The 21,683-nt window shown below is 39.8% G+C and overlaps 1 pseudogene; it reads left to right on the top strand.

Moving 5' to 3' along the window:
• LOC127199028 (60S ribosomal protein L7a-like) overlaps positions 1-20,504 on the top strand; it is a 33,106-nt pseudogene extending 12,602 nt beyond the window's left edge.
• Positions 20,505-21,683: the final 1,179 nt, after the last annotated feature.

The following is a 21,683-nucleotide window of genomic DNA, read 5'->3' as shown; positions in this document are numbered from 1 at the left end:
ACCTAGTGGATCACAAAGGGAAAAAAAGATATAAGGACTTGGTAGACAGAGAGAGTACTGTGGGAAGGGGGAAATGATAAAAGATGGGAAGAGCAATGTGTTGTGCCCAGAATATATTACTCACATGCATGAACTGCCAAAGAGCAAACTGATTTAAAAGTTCATAAAATTCAGCAAAGGTATTGTACTTCTAAGAATGAAATGCATATGTAATTAGAGATGAGCACAAACAGTTGACTTTGATATTTTCATCCACCAACCTTTAAAGCAGGAAAAAGCAAGAAACCACACAAATACTCTCAGGAGAATTGTTTTAATAATTTACGTTACACACAGAGTGCAGCTGTTCAAGATGATGTGGTGGGTCAGCATCTCCCTACCCCCCCCCCCTTAGCAGTACAAGTATTTTGTCAGTGTATAAAGTGGATACAAGAAGAATTCCTGTTTGACATGGGGTGAGGTAACTAACAAAATTGACTCTGTTTTTATAATGCCTTATGTCCTTTGAGAAGCAAACAAATCGTGTGCCCATTAACATGGGAAAGGTTTCACAACAGGACCTGGAAACAAAGGCTAGCAACAAGATACTTAAAACTATTTCGACAAGTCAGTGAGTAAATGGCAGTGATGCTAAAATCAGGTGCCTAGTTCTAACATCTACAAAATAATGCCTGCATCTAAGGCTCAAGCAACATCCTGGAATAGATAGGGGACAGAAAGAGTACGAGAGCCAGAGGAACCAGAAGTCGGCTCTGGGAACCACACCCCTAGGCAAAGAACTATAGGCAGCTACCGGCCACTGAGAGAGGGAGAATCAGTCTTTCTTGGGATGAGACACCTAATCGGGCATCTAATACCAAGTAGTTGACCCTGAAGTCCAAAGCAAGCAATCAATCCTAAATTATATCATCCAAGTATGTGCATACCACACACACACACACACACACACACACACACACACACACACACACAAAGAGAGAGAGAGGCCATTTATATGAGGAGTAAGGGAAGGGGGACCTAAAAGGAAATGGAAGTAGAGAACAAGTGAAGGAAACAATTGCATTGAAGAAAGGGTAGAGGGCAAATTTTATAGTTATATTCTAGTTAACATTTTTCAATTATTAGGAAAAATCAGTTCTTTCATTAGTGGACCAGGGTCTTACTCAGAATCCAGAGGATCGTTGTGGTGCAGTCTGGTCTCCTGCTTTCTGACAGTTGCAGACCACCAGTGAGACAGTCCAGCATTCAGAAGACGGCCGTTCCTGCTTCCTTCTGGAAAAGAAATCACTACTCCTTACAGATCCTTCAGAATGGAAGAAGCTTTCTAATTAATGCTGATATTTAAAAGAGTGACAAAATGTTTGTTGTCTAATAGGATCCTTTTCCCTTTCTGCACAGCACACACCAGGAGTGAGGATGAAAAGAATCAGGGATTCTTCATGAATATATATATATATATATATATATATATATATATATATATATATATATATATATATATGCTTTATTTTGTGGAACTCGATATTAAAGTCATCTCACTATCTTTTCTACCCGTACTATGAATCAGTAATGACAAGTATGACCCATAAATTTAAATCAAGCAGTGTGTGATTTCCAGGGTATGTCAAGGAAGGCATCACAGCTTCTACCATGCTTTCTAGGGTTGCTTGACATGGGGAAGGCAGTGAACTTCCCTGAGAACACTTGAACATGAAGATACTGCCAGCTAAAGGAAGTGAGGCCAGAAACATCTTGAACCTTAAACTTGCCAGCTGCATAATAAGATGTGGCAGATTTATACCATGAGCCAGCAACAAAGGGCAGGCTTTGAAAGTGGATCTTCCAGCCAACATCAAACTTTCAGAAAAGTATACCCCGACAGATATGTAATTGCAACTATATGAGAGATTTAAGTGAGAATCAATGGACAGTCCCGGTAGAGTCCCTGACGTGAAAATTTTGTGGTTGCTTTGAAGGACTACGTTTTATTGGAATTTTTGGTGAAGCAATATAGATTACGAAAATACTCTTATCCAAACTAATAGTGACAGGGAGTATCTTTGAATTGCAGTGCCCTCAAAGCTCTCACACTGTGTTGCTGCACAGAACTGAGCAACGCTGTCCACAGTTTTATAAGGACTTTCTTGTTGTTGTTATTCTCTCTGTCTTTGTAGCATCATACAAAAGAAATTCAAGATCCATAAAAGAAAAAGTTCTTTATGAGACATAGATTTTTCTTTTAGTTCTTGACTATTTGTCTTTTGAAAAAAATCTATTGCCTGTATTGAAAAGACATTCAGATTAAAAATACATTGAAAAAAAGAAATGGGCATAGGCAGATATAGGGAAGAAAGAAGGAAGAAAATAAAAAGAAAGATAAGAATATTACGTGCTTATTAGAGGCAAGGGTTGAAAAACTCCACGTAAAAACTAAGGATAAGATTTCTCTTTTCTTTAGGCTTTAACATTAAAAAAAAATGTACAGGTACCCCCAAAAGAGACACTATGTGCAATTTCTAGCAGCTCATCATTATGTGTGACTACTATAGAGTATCACGTCAAAATGCCCTGAAGACACATTGTGGCTTCCTGTGGTCACTTGCTTAAGTAGCCTACTGGTTCAGTAGATTAAAAGGAGGAAAAAAATATTGGTTTTGGATGAGATCAGTTATTTCTCATCCATCTAGAGGTTTTGGCATCTGTTCCTTTCATAGTTGCTTCTTTGCCTGTTCTTGTCCCTGTGGTCCAGAGGAGATCTGAGAAGCATGAAGGAGGAAGTGATGGACTCAGATTCCGTTCTAATCCAAACAACAGAACATTGTCACATACGTGTATGTGTTGTACAGAGTCAGGTGGGTTGGCCTGGTCCCACCACTGGTAGGTTGGTCTAGGTGCTGCTTGCTTCTGGGCAAGAATGGGCAGACCTTGAGATGAAAGGTTCCAAGGTCCTTTTTCTTGCTCAGGGGCAGCTTAGAATACTCCGGGTGAGGCCTGAGGCTGGGGGCTGGTCTGGGTTCCCAGTCTCACAGGGGAGGTGGAAAATGAGTTTTCTACAGTATTACAGTTTAGCTCTTTTAGAATGAGATGGCTGGTATCAGAGGCAGTGGAGACTCTGGAGCCCCACAAGCCTGTCATGATAACAAAGTGTTACAGCCCTTTGTGCCACGCTAACCAGGGCAAAGGAAGTGGGTAGAAGCCCCAAACCAGCCTAGCGGGAAGACAGGTCTGGTGAGACTCAGGTCCAGTGGCTCTTCAACAGGGGTAAGCACTGAGCCAGGGGCAGCAATGGAGCAGGACTTAGCAGCTGAAAGGCAGTTCTGCCATTGCTGCCTGACCACCTGACCACCAGGCATCCAGTGGCAGCTCTGCCCACCCAGCCAGTCTTTATTTATAAACCTTGGGCAGTGGGTAAGGCTTTGAGGATGAAGGTGTCTGATTAAGGTGCCAGGATAGTTAATCTACATACAGTGGTACATAGCCTCATTTACAAGCCATAACTCAAGAGGAGTAACAAGAAGGAGAAAAAGGTATTTACTTATCCTATTGGTGAGGATCTTCCAGGTATGATGAAAGGTCATTTGCTGGAGACTAGGATCTCCTCTGCATAGGGTTGGGTACTTCCAGGAATTCCCTGTGCTTGCTGAACAAGTTCCTTATCAGGAAAAGGTCAGGCCTTTAATCTTCCTTGAGGGCTATGGGACGCTTCTTACAAAATCTGGGGTTAGCAGATCAGGTGGAGTGAGGACCCCACTGAGAAAAGGGAGTTCACAGTCATAGACCAAGTGCAAAAATGGCTTTCCGGAGACATCAGACTTCAACCTTACCCAGCAGAGTCCCACATGTATGACTACCTCAACAAGACTGAAACTCAGTAAAATTTCTCAGTATCTCCCCATTCCAAACTATGTCACACATTTGCAGGAGATTCTGCAATAGGTATATGAGGCTCTTTGAAAAGTTCTTCATTATAGGCTACTACATGTCTTTTCTTTTATTCTGGGTCCCTTTTGATTAACATGAAAATCTCAATCAATTCTCTTACTCTCCACCCCAATTACATATTGAAAACTGCTACCTTAGAGCAATGACCACTGCCACTGCATCACAATAATTGCTATTACAGTTAAGCTGTTAAAACTACACCTGGGCTACACTGACGGGTGTTGCTAGGTGATTTATGACAGAAGAAGTATTTTTCCTTCCACACAAACCTTCATAAAACAACATAATGGCCATTTTATTGCCAAGGAACATGAGTGATGTTTTTTTTCTGCTTCTGTAAAACTCATATTAGACACCTTGACTCATGCGATTTTAAGCTGCAAATGATAACTAAGTGATCTGACTAAAAACATGCATGTCAACTATCTTATATTTCTTCCTGAATATAAACACAATGGTGATGAATATCTTTAAAAGTCGGTTTATAGAGAAAGATGTAATGAGCACATGAACTCAATGAAACAAATATTAATGACATCATGGTAATTGGAGAGTGAACTAGAAAGCGTCTAAAGGGAACTTTGGATAAGGAGGAGCATTTAACCAAGAAGATATAAGTAATAAGAACAATCCACCCAAAGCACCATTTCAACAGAGACCTAAAGAAAGGAAATTGTCACACCAGAAAACATTGAGTACAAGCCAATGACAATGGGAGCAAGATCAAGCATTAACTCTACCATGCAGGAGCTGTAAGGATTCCATCCCAAGGTCATTTGGAAACCACGCAAGAATATTAAGTATGGAACAAAAGCAAGTAAATATTCTGTGAGAGAGTCAATCTCTTTATTGTAAGAAAAAAATCGTTGTGTTAAAAACAAGACCAGGAAATAGAGGGGCAGGCAAATATACATGTGAGAGAGTAATTACTCAAAAAGTAATTGCAAACACCCAAGCAAAAAAGTTAAAGTGTCAGAGTAGCTTTGACTCCGGTAAGGGAGCAAAGACCGGCACAAGTGGATCTGAAGCTCTTTAACAGGCAGAATTGCCTTGCTGCATAGAACATGCAAAGACTTAGAAATGACTCTGCATACAGTTGCTCTTTGGATTTTATTCTTACCCCTAATCTCTTTGTATTCTCATATTCTTTTTATATTCTCTGTCTGTAGCAAACAGTACTGACAAGGATGTGTGGTTTGATTTACATAAAACAAAGGCCACAACTACAAATACACAGCAAATAATCCTTCAAGGTACACACTGTAATGGAATCAATGCTTTGACAATATTATAAATTTTCTATTTCATTTTTTTTCTTCTCGGTCTTTGTTGGCTTTGCAAATTCTCCAGCATTTATCTTTGGCTTGTTCAATCATTCATTCAGCACCTATTTATTAAGTGCTGACACTCTGCCAGTCACAATGAAAGGGCTTACGGAGGAGAGCAATCATGCCTAGCAACAACCCCAGGCCTCATATCCATATTCTAGTGAAGGGTGCAAGCAATTAAATAAGTGAAATGCATAGTACAGCACTTGGCTACAGACATAGAGGATGGGATCTACTTATTTACCAAAGTAAATAAGAAAGAAGTAAAATTTGAATAGAACTGGGGAAATTCAAACAAAGTAGACTCAAACGCCATTTTCTCTTTTCTCCTCGTCACCCAAAACAAAGTTTCCACTCCAACTCTTTGACACCTTACATTTTGCTTACACAGTTCTGCAGCACTAACCAAGTTACATTAGTGTGGTTAAACATTTGTCTCTTTTCAGCCTGGGGTTGTGACGTTTGAAAATAATGGTATACACACAGACTGTTTTTATGTTTCAGTGGTAAAAATCACAAACACACCTCATTTTTCCTCTAAGGCTTGAAATATATGAGCAATAACTATTAATTATTAATGAGAAAATGTCCATTACAAACCATATTTCACAAAGACAACCATGTCTTAAGATGGGTTTTCAAAAACATAGTCTTCTTGAGACTTGCAAACTTAATGATACTGGCATCCAACTGGCTGTAAATTTTAAACAGAGACACAGCTGGAGTGGACGGGGTACAAGAGCACACAAAGAAGAAGTCACCTGCCAGTCACTGGGAACAGGTAACATCAAAGGTTCTGAAGTTAAGAAGTAATTGAGATTTGCTTGTTCAGAGCTCTGAACAGTGAATAAGAAATGTCAGCAATGTCATAGCCTTGTTAAGCTTTGAATGATCTGGGATTTTCTGATAGATCTCATGGCTGAACGGATAATCTGTCTGTCTTCTGTTTTACGTTGTGAAATTGAAGCTTCTGCCCTAACTACAAATTAATATTGGATATTTTTTATAAAGGGAAGAACAAATGTATTCACTTAATATTCATGACCCAGTTAGTAATGTATCCTAAAAATTAATAGTATGCACAGCACTGGACTTTTAATGAAAAGCTTTAAACATTCCTTATAATGTGCAATGATGGAGTTTATTTTATATAATGAAAGTAATTCACCAAGTACAGTATGATTAGCTGTTAGCTGCACAGGGCGCTCACAAATCCCCAAGCTGGAGGAATTATGATTTGGGGGTAAGCTATTTCAAACCTCAATAACTTTGTTCCCTTTGGGTTGAAGAAGGAATATGGTTTATTGATTTCTCTCAAAACATCTAGTGCCTTTCAATGAGGCAAAGGCTTCAAGTATCTTCGTGCAGTAATTTCAAAAGTCTCCTCAAACTGTAAACAAAGTTTTTTTTTCTTTCCTACACAGTTTGGTGAATATGAAGCAATACATATTATAATGAGGATCAGGTTCCCTGTGACAGCAGAAAAGAAATGTAATTATAGATAAAAAATCATCTCCAAAGTAATACCTTTCCCAGTGAACTAGAAACTTGCTTCTATAGCACATGATATAGGTACGGCATATTAAAATAACCAGAGTATCCTGCATCTAAGTGTAAGTCTTTGTACATTATACTAATCATCATAATGGTCTAATTAATTAAATTGTAAACAAGTCCAAAATACTAGAAGATATAGTAGATAGTTGTTAAAATACTACAATAAGTTATTTTAGGCTGAAAATAAGTATTATAGAATTTTAAAATTTAGATTTCCAAAGCACTTTTTTAACAAATAAATGATGAATTATGGGTAAAAATATATATTATGATTTTTTTCAAATACAGTCTAAACACAGGAACCAAAAGGATCATAGTGTTTTTGTTTTTGTTTCATACTTTTTGAAACACTGATTGTTTTCTCTAAAAAGCCTTTAAGACTCTTATGGCTTGTGTTTGAAATGTGCCCCCGCAGGCTCATGTTTTAAACATTTGTGCCATAGAAAATAGCAAGATTTGGGGAAACTGTAGAAACTTTAGGAGGTAGAGCCTTTCTGGCAGAAGGTCACTGAGGATTAGCCTTTCAAAGACTACAGCCTGATTGTTAATCTCAGTACTCTCTCTGTTTCCTGGTTCAGAGTTGTGTGCTAAGAACTTGGCCATGCTTAGCACACCTCAGAGACACTGTGAGGGCTTCCACCTTGTTTCTGTCAGGATGCAATCACAGCAAAGAGAAAATGAACTAACATAGACATCAGTATATATCAAGATTTCTTATTCCCATTTTTCTGAGATAGCACCAGGTAGATTTCCAAAGTGGCTGTACCAGTTTGCATTCCCACCAGCAATGAAGGAGTGTTCCTCTCTCCCCACATCCTCGCCAGCATGTGGTGTCGCTTGAGTTTTTGATCTTAGCCATTCTGATGGGTGTAAGATGGAATCTCAGAGTTGTTTTGATTTACATTTCCCTGATGACTAAGGAGGTTGAGCATTTCTTTAAGTGTTTCTCAGCCATTTGATACTCCTCTGTTGAGAATTCTCTGTTTAGTTCCAAGCCCCATTTCTCAATTGGGTTATTTGGTTTGGTGGTGTTTAATTTCTTGAGTTTTTTTTTTTTTTTTTTTTTTTTTTTTTTATGTAGCCAGATAAAGTTTATTTTCAGTACCTATATGCACATCACAGAAAAATATATGATTTCCATATGTCCATCACTGAGAGGCACATGATTCCAATATGCATATCACAGTTAAACATATGAATTCCATATCCATATCACAGACAAACACATGATTTTCATATGCATATCACAGACAAACACACAAATTCCAAGAACCAACAGTTACATTGGTTCCCATGAAACATATTTTGGATATTAGACCTTTGTCAGATGTAGGGTTGGTGAAGATTTTTTTCCCAGTCTGTAGGCTGTCGCTTTGTTCTCTTGACAGTGTCTCCTGCCTTACAGAAGCTTCTCAGCCTCAAGGGCTTCCTCAAGACCCAGGTATTCCACTCCTTGGAATATACCCAGAAGATGCTCCAGCACACAACAAGAAAATCTGCTCAACCATGTTCATAGCGGCCTTATTCATAATAGCCAGAACATGGAAACAGCCTAAGTGTCCCTCAGTAGAAGAGTGGATAAAGAAACTGTGGTACATATACACTATGGAATACTACTCAGCTATTAAAACAAGGAATTCCCGAAGTTTGTGGATAAATGGATTGAGCTAGAAATGATCATAATGAGTGAGTTAACCCAGAAGCAGAAAGAATCAAATGGTATATACTCACTTATATCTGCATACTAGCCCAAGGGGCATGTCCCACGAAAGCCTTCACTTACCAGGAAACTGGGACAGAGGGGAAGGCATCCTATTGGAACTCTAAATGAGAGACGCAGGGGAGAATAGCAAAATAAAAGGATACAGAGGGTCCTAGAAATCTACAAGTAGAACAATATGATAGGCAGATTTGGGCCCAGGGGTCCCGCTCAAACTAAGGCACCAGACAAGGACAATACAGGAGGTAAACTTTAAACCCCTTCCCAGATCTAGCCGATGGTCAGAATATTCTCCACAGTTGAGTGGAGAGTGTGATATGACTTTCTCACGTACTCTGGTGCCTCACATTTGACCATGTCCCCTGGACGGGGAGACCTGGTGGCACTCAGAGGAAGGACAGCAGGTAGCCAAGAAGAGACTTGATACCCTATGAGAATATATAGGGGGAGGTAATCCCCCTCAGGAACAGTCATAGGGGAGGGGAATAATGGGAAAGTTGGGGGGGGGATGGGAGGATACAAGGGATGGGATAAACATTGAGATGTAACAAGAATAAATTAATAAAAAAAGAAAAAAAAGTAAAAAAAAAAAAAGATTTCTTACAATATTTCCCTAATAGTCAATCTTTGTCCTTTATAAATGATGCACACATATTCCTCACTTCCAAATAAATTAGTATAAATTTCAAATTGGTTTTCATTTTCATTGTGGAATTTTCTTCTTATTTGCAAAACTGTTGCTTAGAAATATGAAACTATTAATATGCTGTTTACCTTCTGTCTGCTTTATGCCACACAATATGATTATTTTTAATCATCTCTGAGGCAGTGATGGTGCATGTCTTTAATCCCAGCTCTCGAGAGGCAGAGGCAGGCAGAGATCTAGGTTCAGGTCCAGCCTGGTTTACAGAGCAAGTTCCAAGACAGCCAAAGCTACACAGAAAAACCCTGTCTCAAATAAATGAAACTAAAGAAAAGAGAAAAGAAAATTATGCCCATATGGAAGAATTTTGTAATCTAGTTTTAGACATGTAAGAACTCTATATGGCTGTTTAAAGAAAGAACTGACCAAGAACACATAAAGCATAGGCACTAAAATCAATAATTAGTAAATGGGACCTCATAAAATTGAAAAACTTCTGTGAGTCAAAGGACATCATCAATAGGACAAAACATCATCCTATAAAAAGGGAAAAGACTTTTGACAACTCCACCTCTGACAGAGGGCTAATATCCAAACTATATAAAGATCTCACAAAACTAGGCAAACCAAGTAGTCCAATTTTTTTAAAAAAGGAATACAGATCTAAATAGAATTCTCAACAGAGGAATCTCAAATGGACAAGAAACACTTAAAAATGTTCAAAATCCTTAGTCATCAGGAAAATGCAAAACAAAATCACTCTGAGATTCCTTCTTGTACTTGTCAGAATGGCTAAGTTCAAAAACACACATGACAGCTCATGTTAGAAAGGCTGGGGAGCAAGAAGAACACTCCACCACTGTTGTTGGGAGTGCAAACATGTACCACCACTATGAAAATCAATATGGTGGTTCTCAGGAAATTGGGAGTCCATCTGTATTCACCTCAAGATCCAGCTGTACCACTCTTGGGCATACACCTGAGGAATGCTCCATCCTATCACAGGGACACTATGTTCATAGCAGCTTTATTCATAATAACCAGAAAATAGAAACAACATATATGTCCCTCAACTAAAGGATGGTTTTTTTTTTTTAAAGAAATGTGGTACAATTCCACAATGGAATATTACTCAGTTGTTAAAACAAAACTACACCATGACATTTTTAGGCAAATGGATGGAGCTAAAAAAAATCATGGTGAGTGAGTTAACCCAGACTCAAAATGACAAGCATGTATGTACTCACTTATAAGTGGATATTAGCTGTAAAGCAAATGGTAATCATGCTACAATCCATAGACCCAGAGAGGCTAAGTAAAAAGGAGGGCTCAAGGTGGGATCCATGGACCTCCCTGGTAATCGGAAATATAACAGATTTTGTGGGTGGACTGGGAGGAGGTAGGAATGGGAACAGCAGGGATCAGGTTGGGGTCAGGGAAGAGAGTACTGGGAGAAGTGACTGGATTTTTTTTTCAGGGGCAAGGTAGAAACTGGATGCAATGGGAACTCCCTGGAACCTGTGAGAGGGACCCTAGCAAGGGCTGTGAATAATGTGGAATATAGAGCCTGAACCAGCCATCTTTTGTAACCAGGCAAGGCTTCCACAACCCAACCACAAAACCTTCCACCTACAATTTCTCCTGCCTGCAAGTGTGCTGGTGTAAAAGTAGTATAGAACTTATGGGAATGCCCGTGCAATGACTGGTCTAACTTGATACCCAAGCCATGAGAGGGACCCCACCTCTGATACTGCATAGGGGCCAGGAATCAGAGGCTGGATATCCCCGAGCCCTAAGATAGAACCAAATATGACTGGCAAAAAAAAAAAACACATGATTCCTAATGGCATTCTGCTATATTCGTAGACCTGAGCCTAGCATCATCATCAACAGAGAGGCCCCACCCAGTAACTGATGGGAACAGATGTAGAGACCCATAGATGACCATTATGCACAGCACAAGGACTCCTACTGAAGAGGAGGAGGGAGGATTGTAGGATCCAGAGGGGTCGAGGACAACAGGGGGAAAAAAAGGCCTACAGAATCAATTAACCAAGGTTCATAAGGGCTCAGAAAAACTGAACCTGTATAGGAGCCTATATGGTTCTGACCTACAGCTTCTGCATAAATATTATGGTTGTGTGGCTTGGTGTTCTTGTGGGACTCCTAAAAATGGGAGAGGGGGTATTCTTGTGGGACCCTTTTCCTCACACTGTCCTTGTCCAGCCTTGATATGAGGGTATGTGCCAAGGTTTATTGTAACTTATTATGTCATGTTCAGTGGGGATGCCTGGGAGGCCTAGTCTCTTCTATATGGAAATGGAGGAAGTAGATTTAGATAGAGGAGAGGGGAGCTAGGGAGGAGGTAGGGGAAACTATGATGCAGTATAACCTACAAGAGAAGAATTTAAAAACCAGTCAAAAAGAAAAGCTGATTATTTTGTGATGTCCTGTGTGAAAGATTTCACAGGTATTATGCCCTTTACTCACCCAAACGTCCTCTGACAGGCTTCTGTGTGAATCACTCCCACAGGGGCCCTTTAGCTGTCCAATCTACAGCAGACTCTTGTGTCATAAACTCACCATAAGCTCACTCATCTCCCTTCATGCCTCTGCCCCTCCTTGCATTAGATTTTATATTTCTCAAGTAAAACACTTCACGAGAGACACCAACCTGGCCTTTCTTGCTCCTGTGAAATGGCTGGGCGGAAGAAAATAATTAAAATTAATATGCATGATTCCTGGTCCAGTCAAAGTAACAGAAAAGTTTCCACTTAATCTACAGGAAATCCCTGAGATGTTCTTTATATCTGCCCCTTCTTTCTTCTCCCTTTCTCCTTCCTTATTCTTCCCAGACTTTGGCCACATCATTCCCCAACTTTCCGCCATGCCTCACCTTCAAGCACTCCAACTTCCTAATCAAGGCTGCTTCTTATACTCTTTGTTTCTATTGATCCTTCTAATGCTTCTAAACAGAGTTTTAAGAGCCAGAGTGAACAAATGGCAAAGCTGTGTCTTGGGTACGACTTCACGATCTCACCAGGGAAATAGTGTTAAAGGCTTATGAGCACCACCATGAAGACGGTAGTGCAGGAAGGCTCGGTGGACCACATTTCAGAGAATGAAGTGAAGGAGAAGGAAATGTTAAAACGAGGATACATTGGAATCCTGCTGTCAGGATCGAAAAATAGAATAACGGCTGGAAAATGAGAAGAAAATGTTAATACGAGGATCTACTAGAATCCTGCTGTCAGGATCGAAAAATAGAACAACGGCTTTAGTGTAAGAATGGATGGGACTGTTCCTGAGGGGGATTACCTCTCCCTATATATGCTCATAGGGTATCAAGTCTCTTCTCGGTAACCTGAGTACCACCAGGTCTCCCCCTCCAGGGGACATGGTCAAATGTGAGGCACCAGAGTACGTGAGAAAATCATATCCCACTCTCCACTCAAGTGTGGAGACTGTTCTGACCATTGGCTAGATCTGGGTAGGGGTTTAAAGTTTACCGCCTGTATTGTCCTTGGCTGGTACCTTAGTTTGAGTGGGACCCCTGGACCCAAATCTGCCTATCATAATGTTCTACTTGTAGGTTTCTAGGACCCTCTGGATCCTTCTACTTTGCAGTTCTCCCATGCTTCTCTCATCTAGGGGGGAGGGAGGGAAGAATGGGAGGATACAAGGGATGGGATAACCATTGAGATGTAACAAGAATAAATTAATAACAAAAAAATTTTTTTAAAAAGTAGGAAGGGTTTCATTTGGTACTAAGATCTTTTCAAAAGCCATGCCATGTTTCTTTCAGCAAATTGGCTGGACGGCCAGAATTGTGTGTGTTATTAAATATATGAATAAATCTATAAAAAAAAAAAAAAAAAGAATGGACTGGACATTCCCTTAACTCTGCGCTTACATTAACCCTGTACTTCATACCATGCAAGAGAGCCAACCCCTGACGTTATCAGCGACATTCTGCTATGCTTGCAGATGGGAGCCTAGTGTAGTTGTTCTTTGAGAGGCCCCACCCAGCCACAGACCAAAACAGATGCTGAGACTCACAGCCAAACATAGGGCAGAGCGCAGAGAGCATTGTGGGAGAGTGGAAGGAATCACAGAGACGAACAGGAGCTCCACAAAAAGACCAACAAAGCCAATTAACCTGGGACGCCCAAGAAGGGCTTGCAGAGACTGAAACACCAAAGAGGGACCATTTATGGATTGGACCTAGGGCCCCCCTACACATATGTACCCGATAGGAAGCTTGGACTTTGTGTGGGTCCCTTAGTAAGGAGAGCGGGGATATCTCTAACAATGACTTTCTCGCATGCTTTTTGATCACTTTCCTCCCTTGCCAGCCCACTGTGGTAGAGGATGCACTCACTTGTTACATTTGATGCACTGGGATGGGTAGGTGACAGGGAGGGGGAGGGAAGACACTGGGAAGAGGGAGAGAGGGTGGGACAGATAGGAGAGGAAGGAGGGGGCTAGGATTGGGATGTAAAGTGAAGTAATTAATTAGCTAAGGAATGAAAAAACATTTAAGAATGGGCAGGAATAGAAGCAAACACGCAATTTCTCTAAATATTACAATATTCCCCCCTCCTCTTCAGCATAGATCCATTTGTCCACAAATTTTGGAAATTCCTTGTTTTTAATAGCTGAATATTATCCCAGAGTGTAAATGTACCACAGTTTCTTTATCTATTCTTCTACTGAGGGACACTTAGGCTGTTTCTATGATCTGGCTATTATGAATAAGGCTGCTATGAACATGGTTGAACAAATGTTCTTGTGTGCTGGAGCATCTTCTTGGTCTTGAAGAAGCCTTATTCCAAGTTTTCTGAGATAGTGCCAGATAGATTTCCAAAGAGGCTGTACTAGTTTGCATTCCCACCAGCAATGAAGGAGTGTTCCTCTCTCACCATCATGTGGTGTCCCTTGAGTTTTTTGTCTTAGCCATTCTGATGGGTATTAGATGGAATCTCAGACTTGTTTTGATTTGCATTTCCCTGATGACTAAAGAGCTTGAGCATTTTTTTTTAACTGTTTCTCAGCCATTCACTATTCCTCTGTTTAGAATTCTCTGTTTAGTTCTGAGCCCCATTTCTCAATTGGATTAAATGTTTAATTTCTTGAGTTCTTTATATATATTGGATATTAGACCTTTGTCAGATGGTGAGAGAAGCAAGGGAGAATGGGAAAATAGAAGGATCCAGAGGGTCCTAGAAACCTACAAGAAGAACATTATGATGGGCAGATCTGGGCCCAGGGGTCCCGCTCAAACTATGGCACAAGCCAAGGAAAATGCATGCAGTAAACTTCGAACCCCTACCCAGATCTAGCCAATGAACAGGACATTCTCCACAATTGAGTGGAGAGTGGGGTCTGACTTTCACATGAAATCTAGTGCCCCATATTTGACCACATCCCCTGGATGAGGAGGCCTGGTGGCACTCAGAGGAAGGATAGCAGGCTACCAAGAAGAGACTTGATACCCTATGAGCATATACAGGTGGAGGAGGTCCCCCTCGGTCACAGTCATAGGGGAGGGGAGTAAGGGGAAAATGGGAGGGAGGGAGGAATGTGAGGATACAAGGGATGGAATAACAATTGAGATGTGATATGAGTAAATTAATAAAATATATTAAAAAAGAAAGAAAGTGCAAGGAATGCAATTTCATAGATGATCCCCTTCTAGCTTTGAAAATCCCTAATTATACATGGCAGGGATATCTAAACAAAATACAATATGCCTGAGATGCTTTTCTCCCAGCATGCAGCAGAACCAATGCCTTTTTATGATTCTATATTACTCACAAGCAAAAGGTATAGTAATAATAACAGAAAAAGTATATCTCCCAAAGTATGTGAAGAAAGAAAATATTTTTATAAAACAAAATTAATACTAAGATTGGCCTTCTATCTATAATTCTATTCAGTATAAAAAACTGTGTCAGGTTTTTATTAATCTTCTCAAAGCTCCCAATTCAGTTAGTGTCTCAAACACAAGAAAATGGCATTACTGAAAACAATGTAATCAGAATCTTAATCCAAAGAGTGAGTCTTATTTGCCAAAAGAACTGCTATATTTTGAAAAGAATTCAAATGCCAGCCAACATAATCAAGGTATGATAAATGCATATATGGACTTGTCATAGGGAATTTACACAACAAACATGAGTTAACTATATATAATGCAAAGAGAGAAAAACAAGATATATAATAAGATGCTAAAACAAACAAACAACTGAAAAATAACTTTTGGGGAGAAAGATACATTTGGCCATCATTAGTTAGAGCTTTTCTTGGTCTTGCAGAGGTCTTAGGTTCAATTCCTGCCAGCATCCACATGATGGCTTACAACCATCCACAAAACCAGTTCTAGGAAATTCAATAAGAATGCATGAGGTACATACATATTTGTGCAAGCAAAACTTTCATCACACAAAGTAAAATAAATAAATCTGAAAATATTAAACTGTATAATGGTATGGAAACATAACCCACTTCTCCCATCAATATGGACAATTTAATGTTTTTACATAACAATTAGAAATAAATGTAGAAGTAACTAAATGACACAGCAGGCAAAAGTATACAACTTGTAAGGTGGGCAACTGGAGTTCAAGCATGAGACTCCAAGGTAGAAGGAGCAGAGGACTGGTTCTTGGAAGTTTTCCTCTGATCACTACATTCATACCATGCCTATGCCCATGCATACCCACACACACACACACACACACACACACACACACACACACACACACACACACACACTCACACACACACACACAGTCACACACACTCACTCATACTCGCACACACTCACTCACACACACACTCACACAAACATGCACGCACCTATGCATTTCATATACACATAGAGCCATATACACAAAATTAATTAATTAAAATAATTGTAATTCTTAAAAACATAAAAAGTAGACCTTCTAGCTGAAGTTTATTGATTGGACAGGCATAACAAGGATTCTTGTTACTTCAAGCCCATCTTAACACATGATAATGTTTTTAAATATATAAATTTGTACAGGACAGAGAGAGGAAGACCTCAGGAGCATTGTTTTGAGAACTGGATGCCTAGTAGAAGAGCTTGGATCTATGTGGCTGAAGAGATGGAAATGTGTCCGTTACGGAGGGACATCAATAATAAAAGTTGAAATCTGAAACCATTATAATCCTGATTGTATATTATCCTTGGTTTTAAATTATAGTCACTAAGCATATATTTTTTAAAAATCTGACAACTTAAGAGACAGAATGTAGTCGTGACTTTCCCAAAGTGCCCACTTGGCTAGGCGCGATGGTATTTTCTGGATTGCCCCTCTGTTTTCTGTTAAACTGGGCTCACCACAAGAAAGTCTAGTGGGCAATTTAGATGGTAAAATTGAAGCAGCCATCATTTTGCTGTTCATGTACTTTCTTAGTCTTCTGGCTCATGTTGTTGACATGCAAGAGTAGTAAACCAGTCTGCAATTGCTTCATCTCACTGCAAGTCTCCTTCAGCATCTTCGGCTCATATGCCAGGCCCTTGTGTTTATCAATATCACAATAACCTATGGCTTCCTTAAAGACACTATGCCATCATGTCAGAAACAAGAACTGAAAGTTGCATCCTTGTGGTGCAGTTCCCGTGGTTCTTATTCTCGCACTGCTCATGTCTATCTTCCTTTCTACATACCTGTCTTGTGAACTTTATTAGACCAGAGCCTCTAAATCAGAATCATCAATCACACAGAGTATAATCCACGTTTGGCTATGTCCCTGCAGCCTGGTGGGTCTGCTTTTCCTCCGAAGCCTTGACTAATACACAGCCTATCCAAATCTACTAACAGCAGTATCACATGTCACACTTCAGTACATTCAGCTGAGTTCTATAGCATCCACTATGTGTCAAATACAATCCTGGACACTGGACACCATTCAGATGTAGAAGATAACATGACAGATGTTACTCCTCATAGAACATGGATAATACCAGGGAAGTGGAAATAAATTAGAATATGTATAGGCTAACACAAAGTGTTTCAATCTGTTGGCTTCTTATTTCTACTGTAACAAATTTAGTACATCAAGGAATGCAAATATGTTATCCTGTAGTCTTGAAGTCAAAAATCTGGAATGACTACTTGCTACAATCTAAACATTGGCAAAGCTGTTTCCTTTCAGAGAGTCTAAGGAACATTTTCACTGACTTTAGTTTCTAGAGGCTGGTTGCATTCCTTGAGTCAGGTTTCTTCCTTCTTCTTCAAAGTGTATCATTCCTGCACTGGCTCCCATCATGCTTCCTCTTAATGCTAATCCTTATAACACTGAGCCTACTAGAAAAGTCCATAATAATCTCCTCGCCTTAAAGTTCTTGACCTCTGCTGAAAAAAGTCCCTTTTACAATATGAAGTTATGACTTTCTGGGATTAAGAGTGGACATTGCAAGAATGGGTGCATCCTGCAGACTATCATAGGTGATAATTTATGTCTAAAAAAATAAATAAGAGAAGACATAATCTTTTATGTAATATGGAGAGCTGTGTTCTCATATATACTGAAGAAAGAGCTAAGACCTTGAGGGCAAAGCAAGCTACTGTATATCAACCATACCAAGTAGAATGGATATGTGGTAGAAGCAGGGCCAAAGAGATATCTTGATCCTTCTTTTTATAAAGGCATTTGTCAAGCACCAGGGTTTTAAACAAAGTATAAAGGGAAATTAGAGAGCTGAAGATTGAGAGAGGAATAAAGCAGGGGTGTACATGATACACTGTTGTCAAAGATTGTTTTGTCTAAAAATAAATGTAAATCTTTACTCTTTTACCCTGTTTGGGGTTCCTCGCAGCCCAATCAATATCTATTTTTCTTTTTTACTTGAGTAGTCATTGATTAGTGAGTGCTGCAGACCAGCAATTCTAGCCTCATTCACTAGAAATGAAGACTCTAGGGCCAAATACCAAACTGACTACATCAAAATCTGTGCACACTATTGCCAGATGGTTCATACACTGGAGTTTATGAAGTATGACTTTAGGAAACATTAGAGGTTTCTCAGAAAGGGAAGCCAATGACTTGGCCTACAGCAGAGGCGATGGGAGTTGTAAGTAGTCATCATATGTAGATTATGTTCTAAATGTAGAAGCAGGCAAGATTTCATAGTATCACTTTAAAGTGTAAGGACTGGAAAAAGAATATGAATCAGGATAACATAGAATTTTCGACCTATATAGTTAGACAATGATGGTACTTTTCTAGGATGGAAAAGACCCAGGGGCTTGTTACTGCATTGTTATCTGTTAGACCTGAGATACCTACTAGATCCCTAAGTGACTATGTAAACCAATCCTTTAAACACATTGGTATTAGGGCCATCCACATGGCATACAGAACAGTAACATGACACTTAGCAGTAAGTACTATGATAACAACTTTTTGTTGAGAAAAATGTCTGCCAAGCAGAATAATTTTTGAAACTATTTTTCAAAAACAAAACAGAACGAATGTAGCCACCCTCATACAAGACAACTAACTGACTTGAATTAGGTCCATTCCAAGTGTTTCTTTATCTCATATTACATATACCATCCAGAAAAAGTGGCACTGTAGCCAGGCATGTGCAGTCCTATAATCCCAACACTGAAACCATGATTTCAAGATCAGACTAAGCTCAATATAGGATCTTGTCTTCAGTTGCTGCCCCATGTGTGCACATGCACGTGCACACACACACACACACACAGAGAGAGAGAGAGAGAGAGAGAGAGAGAGAGAGAGAGAGAGAGAGAGAGAGAGAGAGAGAGAGAGAGAGAGAGAATGTATCTGGTTTTATCATACAGGCAATTCATAATTTCTTTTCTTACTTCTGAGTATTTAGAGTCTGAAGGTACCATAAAATTCAGAAATGAAGTTGAAACTAAGGATAAGGATATAAACTTGGAAAACATGAAAATTCAGCTAATAGTGAAGGCTGAGAGAGATGAGAAACCATTCATTTGTGAGAATACATAAATAAAGACTAGAAAGTGACCCCATAAGTCCACTGCCATGGAGAGGCAGGAGATGGGCAGGAGAGAGTGAGCAGAGTGTGAGACAAAGCAGCCAGTGCAGTAATTTGATTGGCAGGAAGGCCAGCAAAACAAAAATTCCAAAAAGAAAGAAATGATCAAAGAATGTCAAATGCTGATGTTACAATTTTCCCTCCCAACCTTGTATGTTCTTAAAACAAACAAACACTAAGTCCACTGAGTGTTGCCTGTATTTGCATGGGAGTGGGGCCATCTACTGGAGTTTGCATAGCCTCTGAGGGGCCACATCCCTAAAGAAAGCTGACACTTCCTTTCCAGCAGCCATAAATTGCTAACAGCTCTTCAACGAGGAACTTCATGACAATAGTTCCAACCCTCATTGTGATTTTCTCCACTCATATTTGTTGAGTGTGAATCCTGTACATATAAGAACTGGCAAATTAAAATCATATGATAGTGCTCTCTCCTCCTAGCCAGTAAGACCTACAAATGAAAGAAGGCTAAAGGGAAGAATACGATCCTGGCCCCTGCCATCATGGATAAAGAGGAGGCCAAAAAGGTAGTCAATCCTTTGCTTGAGAAAAGGTCCACTAACTTCTGCACTGGACAGGATATCCAGCCCAAAAGAGAGCTCACATGCTTCATCAAATGGCCCCGCTACATCAGACTGCAGAGGCAAAGGGCCATCCTCTATAAGCAGTTCAAAGTACTTCCTGCCTTTAACCAGTTCATCCAGGCTCTGGATGCACAGACAGCTACCCAGCTGCTTAAGCTTGCCCGTAAGTACATGCTAGAGATAGACCAGGAGAAGAAGCAAAGGTTCCTGGCTGGTGCTGAGAAGAAAGCTATTGGCAAAGGAGACGTACCAAACAAGGGACCACCTGGTCTTAGAGCAGGTGTCAATACAGTCATCGCCTTGGTGAAGAACAAGAAGGTACAGCTGGTGGTGATTGACCGTGACGTAGACCCCATTGACCTTGTGGTCTTTCCTACCTGTCCTGTGTTGAAAGGTGGGGTTTCCCTGCTTTATCATCAAGGGAAAGGCCAAGCTTGGGCAGCTGGTCCACAGGAAGACTTGCACCACTGTTGCCTTCACACAGATTAACTCGAAGGACAAGGGTGCTCTGGCTAAGCTGGTGGAAGCTATTAGGACCAATTACAACTACAGATATGATGAGACCCACCGCCACTGAGTAGGCAATGTCCTGGATCCTAAATCTGTTGCTCACACTGCCAAGCGGGAAAAGGCAAATGCTAAAGAACTCGCCAATAAACTGGGTTAAATGTACACAGCTAAGTTTTCTGTACCTAAATATAATTATAAAATTTTAAAAATATGATAGTGAGATAATAAGATAGACCTGTGCGTTGATAAAATTGCACAATATTTTTGAAACTATTGAAAAATGCAAAATATTTTGCCACTAGGAGTATTGATGAAGATAATGCCTAAAACTATGCATTTGAAAAGAAACTGCAAAATGTTTTTGCAACTAAAAGTATTGATAATGATAGTGCATAAACCTTTTATTTGCTGTAACATTTCATTGCTTACTTCTGTCTTAATCGCTAGTTGAGTTATATCATTTACAAAGAAAATAAATAAATCTAGGTCTATTTTCAGGCATTGCAACTCAAAGTCCTGAAGCGGAGGTGCCATTGATACTGTTCGTTATGCAAATCAGCAAAGGCTGAGCAGTGGAAGTTTTATCATTTCTGTGATGGATAGAAATAAGCTTAGGCTTGACAGGCAATCTAAAAATTACTATTACCTCTCATTATATCCTTCCAAACATTTCAGTTGGTGCAGAATGGGATTTTAAACATCTTTATCAAGCAACAGGACTCCGCCTCGTAGCCTGACACTGATGGCCGTCTAGCAGGGCAATGCTGTTGCCCTAAGTGACATCCCAGTGCTGTTCTGACACAGCATGAGATATTACTCAAGAGGTAAGTTGTGACTGGAAGTAGCCACTTGAAATTTAAAGGTAAGCATAATTTTGCCACTCGTGAAATGATCAGAGGCATCCCACAGAGATGTGCCTATGAGAGCTGGTCCATGGCACAAAATTTACTCTGCTATTCCAGCCCCTGGATGGAAATTTAAATACCCTCAGCCATCACAGATTTATAGAGTTTCAGAGCTTTAGATGCCATCCCATTGTAACCTTTTTCGATAAGAAAATGGAAGTTCATAGTGTGATATGGCACTCCCACTGTCGCAAGCCAAATGTGAACTCTGAGAGTCACTTGTCGTGAACCACATACCACTCTTCCTTCTGTCTTATAGTTCTAGAATTAAAAAAGCCAGAGTCCATTGCTTGTCCTGAAGATACAAATTCCTATCATTTAAAAAGTAGTGTTAAGGTAGTTTGTTTAAAATACTTCTGCACCTTCCGTAATACATCCACAACAATCTCAAACTAGATTTAAGAGCAACGATGATGCCAATTTTCTCAGCC

Source organism: Acomys russatus, chromosome 15, assembly GCF_903995435.1.
Source record: "Acomys russatus chromosome 15, mAcoRus1.1, whole genome shotgun sequence".
NCBI classification, from domain to species: Eukaryota; Metazoa; Chordata; class Mammalia; order Rodentia; family Muridae; genus Acomys; species Acomys russatus.
The sequence above is the reverse complement of the archived record's forward strand: the minus strand, read 5'-3'. Positions and strand labels throughout refer to the sequence as shown.